The sequence below is a fragment of the Bos mutus genome, chromosome 10, assembly GCF_027580195.1.
Source record: "Bos mutus isolate GX-2022 chromosome 10, NWIPB_WYAK_1.1, whole genome shotgun sequence".
Classification (NCBI taxonomy): Eukaryota; Metazoa; Chordata; class Mammalia; order Artiodactyla; family Bovidae; genus Bos; species Bos mutus.
In genome coordinates this window covers 45,241,639-45,254,734 of record NC_091626.1, presented here as the reverse complement: position 1 = coordinate 45,254,734, position 13,096 = coordinate 45,241,639, and positions in this window count along the sequence as shown.

Sequence of the window (13,096 nt, the reverse complement as noted above, 5' to 3'; positions counted from 1 at the left end):
TAAGTACATAAACAAAGTTAAAATTAAAGCATAGATGTATTCTGGCAAAACTCACAGTAAGTAATCACTAGACTATATGGTTCCCTATTTTTCAGAATGTTTTATAAGGGGAACTAATAAGTGCTCAAAACTGTGGCAGCAGGCTTCACCAGGGCTGGAGGTAACTGGGGAATTAGTTATGGGTTAAAGGAATGTAGAAAAGCACAGTTCTGTGTGAGCGGAATCCTTGGGTATAAAAATACTGAACTCAAAACCCTATTTTGATAAACATTGTTCCTCCTTGTGTGAAAAAAACCCTAAGGAAATTCCTAGTTAAAGCCCCAGAGGTTCATTTGGCAAGAGAATGGCATCTTGCCCTAGCACAATGACTGCAGGTGTTTCACGTGAAATTTAAGGGGCAGAGGCAGCTCCAGGAAAAAACTCCCAAAATATCCCCACATGAAAGTTTAAGGAGCTGGGCTGGCTTGAGTAGTGAATGTCATTCCTGGGTGGATGACAGGCACTCTTCACAACAGTTCAGCAGCTGGAGCAGCTGGAGGTATATGGACTCTTTTGGGAGGTAGGTTGACTTGGTCACCTTTTCCTGGAGTGTTTGTTCTTAGGATGCAGTCATGCCCACCATCGCTGAGAGCTGATCTTTCCAAAGACCCAGGTCAGTTCAGTTCAGTCTCTCAGTCGTGTCCGACTCTTTGCGACCCCATGAATTGCCGCACACCAGGCCTCCCTGTCCATCACCAACTCCCGGAGTTCACTGAGACTCACGTCCATCGAGTCAGTGATGCCATCCAGCCATCTCATCCTCTGTCGTCCCCTTCTCCTCCTGCCCCCAATCCCTCCCAGCATCAGAGTCTTTTCCAATGAGTCAACTCTTCGCATGAGGTGGCCAAAGTACTGGAGTTTCAGCTTTAGCATCATTCCCTCCAAAGAACACCCAGGGCTGATCTCCTTTAGAATGGACTGATTGGATCTCCTTGCAGTCCAAGGGACTCTCAAGAGTCTTCTCCAACAACACAGTTCAAAAGCATCAATTCTTTGGCGCTCAGCCTTCTTCACAGTCCAACTCTCACATCCATACATGACCACGGGAAAAACCATAGCCTTGACTAGACGGACCTTTACACGATGGGTTTTCTGTCTTTATTCTGCCTAGTGTGCTGATCCTATCCAATGCCATTGGATTGTTTCTTGGCGTCTGATTGTCCTTAAATGTTCTTTAGTATTGTCCTTCAAAAATCTGAATATTTAGAGAAATATGATGACTTTCATCATATTTCATCTCTAAAGGGCAGCCTGGTGTTTCTGCTAACTTCATATAGTGCTGCGTAATTCTAGATGCAGCTTGCAGCTTGCAGATACACCAGCTATTTTGCTGGCTCCAAAACAAGGCTATTCCCACCACTGATAGTTTACCATTGATAGTATGCTTTTCAGGTGAAAAGTTACAAGTGTCAGTCACTTAGCTGTGTCCAACTCTTTGCAATCCCCTGGACGATAGCCTGTGAGGATTCTCTACCATGAAATTCTCTAGGCAAGAATACTGGGGTGGGTAGCCTATCTCTTCTCCAGGGGATCTTCCCAACCCAGGGATTGAACCCAGGTCTCCTGCATTGCAGGCAGATTCTTTACCATCTGAGCCACAGGGAAGCCCCAGGTAACAATAGCTAAAATGTTACTTTTTGTTGATCAAATTAGCAAAGCCTTTATTCTTATTATTTTATTATACCTATATAAATTTTTGGTAAAGATCAGTTGACATAATTATTCCCATAAACTACTACTGTTTATAAAAATAAACAGGTTACTTATATGATATTATACATGTTTCAGTGCCATTCCTCCAAACCTCCCACCCTCCCCCTCTCCCATAGAGTCCAAAAGACTGTTCTATACATCTTTGTCTCTTTTGCTGTCTCGCATACAGGGTTATCATTACCATCTTTCTAAATTCCATATATATCCATTAGTATACTGTATTGGCTCCAGCACTCTTGCCTGGAAAATCCCGTGGACAGAGGAGCCTGGTAGGCTGCAGTCCATGGGGTTGCTAAGAGTCGGACATGACTGAACAACTTCACTTTCACTTTTCACTTTCATGCATTGGAGAAGGAAATGGCAATCCAGTCCAGTATTCTTGCCTGGAGAATCCCAGGGATGGGGGAGTCTGGTGGGATGCTATCTATGGGGTCGCACAGAGTCGGACACGACTGAAGCGACTTAGCAGCAGCAGCAGCAGCAGCATACTGTATTGGTATTTTTCTTTCTGGCTTACTTCACTCTGTATAATAGGCTCCAGTTTCATCCTCATTAGAACTGATTCAAAAGTATTCTTTTTAATGGCTGATTAATACTCCATTGTATGTATATACCACAGCTTTCTTATCCATTCATCTGCTGATGGACATCTAGGTTGCTTCCATGTCCTGGCTATTATAAACAGAGCTCCAGTGAACATTGGGGTACACGTGTCTCTTTCAATTCTGGTTTCCTTGGTGTGTATGCCCAGCACAATACAATATTGTAAATAAAATTAAAAAATTAAAAAAATTAAAATAAAATAATTATTTAAACAATAGTGAACACAATAAATTCTAAGCACACACCCAAGAATACTTACCAAGTGGTTGTTAAACTTAATAAGTTAATAACCATCATTTTTACTAATCTTATCAGCTAACTTTCAGAAGAATCCATGAACCAGCATTGACTAGGATCATTAGAGGTGGAAAAAATTGATCATTGGGGTGAAAGTGTCTTCACTAAACTGTATTTAACTGTGCAATATCAAAGAAATGTGTAAGAGATGTGTAATATTGCTTTTTATAATTTTTTTAAGGAATCAACTGTAAGGACTCTATCTTTTCTGAGGATAATAAACCACGTTAAATTCAAAATAAAATCAAATAAACAGGTTAAAGTTTTCTGGAAAGAAATTTGTCAGTTCAAATTCAGTTCAGTTCAGTTCAGTCACTCAGTCATATCCGACTGTGCGACTCCATGAATCACAGCACGCCAGGCCTCCCTGTCCATCACCAACTCCTGGAGTTCACTCAGACTCACGTCCATCGAGTCAGTGATGCCATCCAGCCATCTCATCCTCTGTCGTCCCCTTCTCCTCCTGCCCCCAATCCCTCCCAGCATCAGAGACTTTTCCAATGAGTCAACTCTTTAAGAGTACCTAATATAGTCATATTATTTAAAAATATTTTTATATCAAGGAGTCTACCCTAAACAAGTAAAACTTTGTCATAGATGATTTTTCAGATTATTTATTAAATCATAATTTTAAGAGTAAAATTATGAACAAATCAATTACTCCATGATAATAGAATGAATAAATTATTTATAACAAATTCATTTCAAGTGATTTTGGTTAGGTATTATAGTGGCATTTTTCAGAGTTACCTAATATAATATGAAAATGCTCGTTTCATAATATGGATACTAATCACATATGATTTGATTTCATTCTTGAAGAAATGCTTACACATAGAAAATTGTGAAAGGCAATGCACTAAAACATCAACAATGATTACTGCTTTCTGTCATTTCAGAGAAAATCATTATTTTGGTCTATACTTTTTTTTTTCTTTGGTGAACATGTATTATGTACTAAAAATAATTTTCTGGAACTTTTTGTACATTTCTTTTGCAGTTTCCTAGAGTCTGTAATTATATCAGAATAGAAAATTTTGTCTGTTTTAAAGTAAATCCTACAATAATTCTCAGCTGTGTTTGACTCTCCTTGGGTTGTTTAGATCTTCTTATGATAGGAAATATGACCATTTCATTAGAAAGATGACAGAGACAAATGTTTCTCCCTCTTGGGAGATTATCAGGCAAAAAGAAATCTTTAAAACAATTTTCAGTTCATATATGCTTATTTATTCAATACATACTTATTAAGTGCTTGCTGTATGCCAGTTGCTGTGCTATGTACTGGAAAAAGAAGCATGAATAAAAAAGACTAAGTCCCTTCACTGAATATATTTATATTATTGTGGGGGATTAGATAATCCAAAGGTGATAAGTGCTATAAAAAAGTACAGAATATACTAAGAGAAAATATAGCACCAAGAGCTGATCTAATCTGAACATCAGTTATCTTATCTGCAAATGGTAGAGACAGCACTGACCTCAAAGGAATTTGTGAAAAATAAATAACCTGTAAAGTTCATCTTGGCTCATGATATGAGTTCAATAAAAGTCATCTATCATTAACAGCTGATTGATATATAATGAAGATAAGAGTAATAATAAAATAATAAGTAATAAAAAGATTGAGATACTGTATCAAATTGTTTTGTTCACCAATTATTATAGTAGTGTATACTAAGGAGAATACAGAGATAATTAGTTCTGAGGTGAATAAAAGCAAATGCAGAGTGATTAAAGACAAAGCAATAGAGCAAATAACCAAGTGTAAAAATATTTTACTAACTTAATAAAATAGAAAGTGTTAGCAGTGTTAAATGTTAAGTTGCTCAGTTGTGTCCAACTCTTTGCAACCCTTACACTGTAGCCCACTATGTTCCTCTGTTCATGGGGTTTTCCAGGCGAGAATATTGGAGCAGGTTGCCATTTACTTCTCCAGTAGTGTTAGCAAGGTAAAACTAAAAACAAGACTGAGAGATAGTAAGGTCTAATGCTGTTGAAATGTGCATAGTGCTTAACTGGGATCTTTTTTCAGATGGTTTTCAGTATCTGTGCTTTATACCTTCAATCTCATTACAGAAGACACCACCCTGAAACTGTATTTATAACCAAAATTATGTCCTTTTCCAATCTACGCCCCATTGAAATCTTATTCTGATTAAAAAGAAAAAGGCAATGTAGAATATTTAATAAATGTTTTTGCTGGTTATCGTCCATGTAGCCTTCGCTTTCTAAATTGTGAAGACATGTAATTTTATATCATTGGTATTGCTAGTGAAGAAAGGAAGTCTGAACTCCTATCCATTTGATAACTGAAAAGAAAATGTTGGAATATCTGGGGATCATAGAATGCTTGTGGGATTCAACAGAAAAGTGACCCAATGAGTAAACTTAAAGTAACAGTATTCATATATCTGGTAAATTGGACACTATCTTCTAGTACTATGAGAAGAAGAGGAAACATTTGTTGAGTGCTAATTTTGAGCCATCCTATATTCTAAACACTCACTGAACTCTCAACAAATTTAGAAAGTAGTTGCTAGTATTCTTCCACATTTCACAGATAAACTGAATCAGAAAGAAATCAAATAAGTTTTCTAAGGTCAAACAGCTGCCGCTGCTAAGTCTCTTCAGTTGTGTCTGACTCTGTGCGACCCCATAGACAACAGCCCACCAGGCTCCTCCGTCCCTGGGATTCTCCAGGCAAGAACACTGGAGTTGGGTGCCATTTGCCTTGTCCGAAGGTCAAACAGCAAAGCATTTAAAACCGTATCACTAAACTGCAGGCTCTAGGCTTGCTCATTTATATTTCCATTATGTACTGCTAGAGATTTAAAGAAAACAAACAGAAGATAAACATCATTTGCCAATTTTAAATTAGTTATATAATCAAGAACTTTGCCTAACCATGCAATAACATGGTTCAACTAGACTAAAACTTAAGGACTTACAGAAAACCTTTACCAAAGCTCCAAAGTTTTAAGGTGGGTCAGGAGGTAAATACATAGATGTGATAATTTCCTTTTCTTTCTCTGTATTCATAAGGTATGATAATAAAGCCAATAACAATGCAAATATGATTGCAAAACCAAAAATAGCTAATATCCAGAACAACTTGTAAATGAATGGTTAATAATTGAATATTTCTTATATGCCAGAGAAAGCAGATCTTATATAAATAGTTTAATAATATAATAGTATATTTATATAAGATCTGCTTTCTCTGGCATGTAAGAAATATTCAATTATCAACCATTCATTTACAAGTTGTTCTGGATATTATTAGCTATTTTTACTACCTTATTACAAAGGTAGTAAAATACTATTAAACTATTTATATAAGATCTGTTTCTCTGGCATGTAAGAAATATTCAATTATTAACCATTCATTTACAAGTTGTTCTGGATATTATTAGCTATTTTTACTACCTTATTACACAGAGAAGGTAATGGCACCCCACTCCAGTACTCTTGCCTGGGAAATCCCATGGATGGAGGAGCCTGGTAGGCTGTAGTCCATGGGGTCGCTAAGAGTCGGACACGACTGAGCGACTTCACTTTCCCTTTTCACTTTCATGCGTTGGAGAAGGAAATGGCAACCCACTCCAGTGTTCTTGCCTGGAGAATCCCAGGGGCGGGGAAGCCTGGTGGGCTGCCGTCTATGGGGTCACACAGAGTCGGACACGACTGACACGACTTAGCAGCAGCAGCAGCAACCTTATTACAACTGGAGAAAGGATAGGCTACCCACTCCAATATTGTTGGGTTTCCCTTGTGACTCAGCTAGTAAAGAATCCGCCTGCAATGTGGGAGACCTGGGTTTGATCCCTGGGTTGGGAAGATCCCCTGAAGAAGGCACAGACTAGCCACTCCAGTATTCTGGCCTGGAGAATTCCATGAACTCTATAGTCCATAGCGTCACAAAGAGTCGGACATGACTGAGCGACTTTCACTTTCACCTTACGAATGATAAAGATTAAGTGACTTATTTAAAACTGTTTTAAAGTGTGAAACTAAGATTCAAACACAATTTCTCTTAATTCCTACAGAGCCTTCTACTTCTAAATTTTCTACACAGATGTTAAACCTCTCCGTATACCTCCATATTTTGCAGGCTGGAAATAGAAATTCTAGCAGATACTGATCTTAAAAAATAGTTATTCTTAAAACCATCTAACTTGTTTTAAATTTGCTGTAATGGCTACAATAGCTTTTTATGTCAAAATAATATGTGTTAGCACTGTATGTAATAAGAAAAGCTCTACAACTGATAGCTCTGAAATGGGATTTTGAATTTAATATCTAGCAAGGCGGAACACATCATTGGTGGTAGCAAGGATAGTCTCTGGAATAGGATAGCATGCAGTTGTCAAAACTTTTGCCACTGGTAAAATGGAATGGTATACTAGTGAAATGAAGTACACTGATTGGTGTATTATATGAAATCTTTGAGAAGTACAAAAGTATAAAGACTATGTGATCAAATGCCTCTTGCAACAATCAGTGTGTCAGGTATGTGTAAGGACTATTTTGGTGCAGATATCCAGTAGATAATCGGAGTTCAAGAGGGAATTTGGCTCAGAAAATAGGCTTTTATAAAATGTCTGCCTATAGAAAGAACTTGAAAAAGGCACTTGTAAAAAGAGACTTCAAAGGGCAGTTACCTCTAAAGCAAAAACCTTAAAAGGATTAACAGGGTGGAAATATTTTGACTAGAATAGGTATAAAAGTGGGGAGAAGAGCTAGGAGAAGATAGTGTATCAAGAGCTAAGGGAGCAGAGGTCTTACCTGAGGAGGGGATGATCGATAGTGTAGGACTAATAACAGAATTTGCTTTTGTTGTTGTTCAGTCACTAAAATAGATTTGGGCCATTAAGAGCTCATTGCTGATGAAATGAAAAACAAACTAAGGAAAAACAGAATCATCCTGGGAGTGAGTTGTAATTGAAAAAATAAAAAGCTAATGAACATAAACCACACTGTCAATAAATTTAGTCAAAAGTATGAAACAAGAGAGAGACTTAAGAGTAGGAGGCATGGAGTTTCAAGGGAAAGAGTTCCTTATGGAGAGTAGAACGTTTACTAAGGTACCAACATTTGGATGATTTAATGTCAAGAATTTGGAGGAGCATCCTGTGGACAATTTGGAAATTCCAGAGATACAAAGATTGAAATTTCAACAAGAGTTAATCTTAAAAAAAAGAAAAAAAAAACAAGTACCAGTGAGAAAGGCTAAACATAAAATATGTCTGAAAGTCATGACATTTTAAAATATTAAATTCCCTAAAAGAAATGTTAGATGAAAATATGAAGTAGCATAGAAAAGGATCATCTGAAAATGGTAAACATGGTACTAGAATCATATCACCAGGTTTTTTTTTTTTATTTCATGAATGGCTTCATATTTTAAAAAGGGTTTATTAAAACTGTGGTAGCTTAGAACCTATATAAATACTCCGGGTGTTTGTAAGAACGGACCTGTATTTGTTTTCTGAGAAAAAATTTTTTTTGTAATACTATTTTTTGATAAATTAAATACAATAGTATGTTAAAGGATTTGGATTTCTATAAACAAGGCCCTATATAAATGTTAGGTTTTGTTTGCTAAATTAGGCTTTCTTGGAATTCATTTGGAACAGCTGGATCACCTTAGAGCTTTGCAAGTTTAGTATGTTTCAGGAAGGAGTTCAGTGTCAACAACTTAGATTTTGGACTGTTAAAACTTAGCAGAAAAATCTTATACCTTAGAAGGAAAAAATGGCTGCAAGGTCAAGTTTTCTATACTAAAAGTCAAGAATCCTTGTTTGACCTGGTGAAATTATAGACTAGATTGTGGCCAGGTTTCCCCAGAGAAGGTGGTTCTCCTATCACAATGTTTATGAAGCACACAGAGGAGCAGGTCAGCCTTGAAGGCCAGAATGTGACAAATTCTTTTATCCCTCTGTCTGGCTGTCCAGGCCCCTCACTTGTATACCTAATCAAAATCTAGTTGTGCAGTTGAAGCACATGTAGGAAATTGAAAAATCCTTATGCTACTTCATAATCAAAGAATACAACCTTTACTGAATTCATTTGCTTAAAATTATTAAAATCATTTTTATGCACTGGAAAAAAATTCTTACTTCCAACATGGTTATGGTTTTTCTTGAAAGGCCAAATATTAAGAATATGATGCAATAAATCCTTTGATCAACTGTGGTGGTGGTGGTCTAGTTGCTAAGTCAGCCCGACTCTTGTGACCAACTGTCACAAGAGTCAATCTTGTTGATCAACTGTAAACACATTTTAGACTGCCTGTAATTTTTAATATATTTTAAAAATTTATGTTGTTTCCATTAAAGTGTCTGCTTCAGTTCACAGTGCTGATCTGGGTCAAGTGGGAACAATTTACCTTTAAATAAAATAAAACACAAAAAAAATATTGGACATTATGTGGTGTCAGGTTCATATTTTTTAGTTTTATTGTGTGATCTTCCAAGTAATCTTCAAGCTTTACATGTAACACTTGGATGTAGCATTTGAATAATGTTTATATGTTTAGAAAAGGATAGAGCTGTTCCAAAACACACATTGGTGTTCAATTCTTTATTAATGGTTTTGCATCACAAAGAACTTCTTAAATTTTCTGTCAATCAGCAGTTTTTGTTATTTTTGGACATTTTGTTTCTAAGACCCTCCAATTTGATATGCGAGGGTTTTTTTTCATGCTTTATTCTACAATTAGTGTGCACTAATTAGTATTCTATCTGAATCTGCACTGGAATATAAGTTTGAAGATGTATTTAAGTTCCAGATGCACTCAAGTTCATTATAACTTGAGAAGCTGGGGAAAAAATTAACCCCTTTGAAATTTACAAACCATTTACCCCTACGATTTGGAGAAGGCAATGGCACCCCACTGCAGTACTCTTGCCTGGAAAATCCCATGGATGGAGGAGCCTGGAAGGCTTCAGTCCATGGGGTCGCTGAGGGTCGAACATGACTGAGCGACTTCACTTTCACTTTTCACTTTTATGCATTGGAGAAGGAAATGGCAACCCACTCCAGTGTTCTTGCCTGGAGAATCCCAGGGATGGGGAAGCCTGGTGGGCTGCTGTTTATGGGGTCACACAGAGTCGGACATGACTGAAGTGACTTAGCAATAGCAATAGCAATACCCCTACGATTGCTATGAGAATTAAAATAGTTACTATGTAAAAGAAATCTGCACAGTGATTCTTAGTGGAGATTCAATGACAGTTGGCTTCCCTTCTCTACTTTTTCCAATCCTTTGTGATTCTCAGTTTCCTCACCTGATATATATGTTTTCTGAAACATCTAAGTAAAGTATATATTTATATTTATGGACCACAAATACAATAGCAAAAGAAATTCTGATTGCTGTTCTGTACTGTTTCATGGAAGGTGCACAGAGAGGCATCAGAGAATCATAATTTATTGAAGGATCATTCCCACAGATAGAGATACAAGATTAGTCCTTCTCTACCCAATATTAAATTTAACTGAGGTTCTCTCACTGTCACAGTAATTTGTTCACAATTGTTGCCTACAGTTTTCCTGCCTCTTAATCAAGCTCAAATGAAGCAATCAAAAAACTTTCTGAGCAGAAACTGTGACCTGAAAAAGGAATTAGGTAATTTAAGAACAGAAAAAATATGTGATGTGTTTCCTCTCTCCTAAATTTGTTATATTCCATGTGTGAAGAAAACAAATAGACTTCAAATTGTCACTATGACAGAATAGTTTGTATCAGATTAACTTTCCAACCGAGGGAACAGGAAGTTAGTAGTAGTAGGTGGGAATACAGAAACTGGAGAAAGTAGTTTTAAGGAGAAAAATATATTGAAAGACGATGGAGAGCAACCAGTGCAGGCAATGCTTTATGGTCAGTGATTCTTTAGAAGGAAAAAAAAGAGAAGGAGAGTTCCATTTTTATCCCAACTTTATCTTCTAAGGGCATTTTCCAAACTGTTCTGCTAGGGAAAGGAAATTGGTAGAATTAACTGACTGAGAAGACAGAGTTCAGATCTGTTGGTACTTTACAGACTAAATCCTGGACAGAAGGACAATCCAGTAAAGACTCTGAAAAATCTGCCTGCATACTCCTGTGAATCTTCAGCCAGTGCTTAAACTATGTGTATATAGGGTAAATCACTTTAGAATTCAGTAAAATATGACACATAGAATGTTGAAAAGTTGAACAGGGACTTTAGTATCTATGTGGTGCTGTGGAGACAAAGGTTAGAATTCAAGCATTTCAATTAAGGGGGCTTTATAAACACATTTGGCTTTCAGGTGAGACTCCAGAAAGGCCATGTCCTAAGAGTAAGGGCCTCCAACAAAGGAATAAAATTAATAGCTTGAGAGTAAGGGAAACTCTGAAGAGCAGTCCTAAGGAAGCCTGAGGCCTCTATACAATCACAGTGCTCTGCCAGAAGTCTATCTGCTGGTCAGAAAACTCTTAACCCTCCTTGGAGGGAGATGGTATTGTCAAGAGCTTTTATGATTTTTAAAACTTGTTTTATAGAGGTGTATCTTAAATGTTATAGATTGTATAAAAGGCATTAAGTGTACAGCTTAGTAAATATCTTCATATTTACAGCATTGTAAATACAGAATGTAATTACAGCATTGTAAATACATTCATATACATTGTAAATACATTCATATATTACCACTCATGTTAGGGTATAGAGCATTTCTGAAGCCTGGAAGGTTCTCTCATCTTTTGGGGTATTCAATATTCTTACTTATCCCACCATCAGTTAATATTGCTTATTCTGAAGTTAACATAAATGGAGTCATTTGTATGTTTAATGCCCAACTCCTTTTACTCAAAATAATAACCATGAGGTTCATCTATATTTTTGTATGTATTCACAGTTTCTTTTTATTTCTTTATAGCATCCTACTGTATCAGTATTCCACAATTTATTAATCTGCTGCTGATAGAAATTAAGATTGTTTCCAGTTTGGGGCTATTATGAAATATTCTTTTTTATGTTTTTGTGAGAACTTATCCACTCATTTCTCTTGTGAATATGACTAGGAGTGGTATAACTTTAGCAAATGTTGCCAAAGTACTTTCCAAAATTATGGTAAATATTTACACTCCTAACTGATTTGTGAGAGTCCCAGTTACTCCACATTCTTGCTGACATTAGTATTGTGACTCTTTGGAATCTGAATTTTCAGAGGAAATGTGTAGTGATTTGGCACTATGGTTTTAACTTGCATTCCCTTTGTAGGTAAAAATGTTGAGCACATTTTCTTATTCTAACTAACCATTTGAATTCCCTCTTATCAAGTCCCTGTTCAAGACTTGCCCTTTTTCATTGGGTGTTTTTTGTTTTTTCAATCGTTTATAGGAGTGATTTATATATTCCAGTTATATCTTTTGTTGGAAATGTGAATTGTAGAATCTTCTCCCTGTCTATGAACTATCTTTTCACTTAGTTAACGGTGTCTTTTGATTGATAAAAATTTTTAATTTTCACAAAATCAAAGGATTATTTATCTTATTTTTAATTAGTGGTTTGGGGTTTTGTTTAAGAAATCTTTTGCCTTATCACACCAAAGATATGAAAATATTGTCCTCTTTCCTTATAGAAGCTTTCTTGTTTACCAATCGTAGGTAGTCCTATGATCCAGCTTGAGAAACTTGTACCTATCCTATGAGCATGTAAGGTAAGAGTCTGTGTTCCTCTTTTTTATCTAATAAATAGGCAATTGTTCCGATATAATTTATTAAAAAGACCTCCTTTCCTCCAGTGAATTAGGGTTGGAACCACTGATGGCTCTTCATTTGCACATCCATTAATGACTTCTCTCTTCTGTTACACTAGTCAATGTTTCTATGCATATGCCAAGCTAGGCTGTCTTATTTATACTAGTTTTAGAATGAGTCTTAAAATTTTATGGTGGAATTCCTCCAACTTTGTTATTCATCATCAAGTTTGTCTTGGCTAGTTTAGGTTCTTTCCACTTATATCTAAATTTCAGAATCAGCTTTTCAGTCATGCCCCCAATATGCTATGTTTGTAGAGAATTCAGAGATAAATTTGAAGAATTTTCATACTAACCATATAGGGTTTTCTAATCCTTTAAAATTGGGCTATTAAATTCTTTTTGAACAGTGTCTCCTAGTTTCTGGTGTATAATTCTTGCACATATCATATTATATTTACTCTTAGTCAAAGCAGTATAGATGCTACATTTTAAAAAATTTCCTTTTATAATTGTTTGCTGCTGGTATATAGTGTATAGTGTTAGTCGTTCAGTCATGTCCAACTCTTTGCAACCCCATGGGCCATAACCCACAGGCTCCTCTGTCCCTGGAATTCTCCTGGCAAGAATACTGGAGTGGATTGCCATTCCCTTCTCCAGGGAATCTTCCTGACCCAGGAATTGAACCCAGGTCTCCTGCATTGCAGGTGGATTCTTT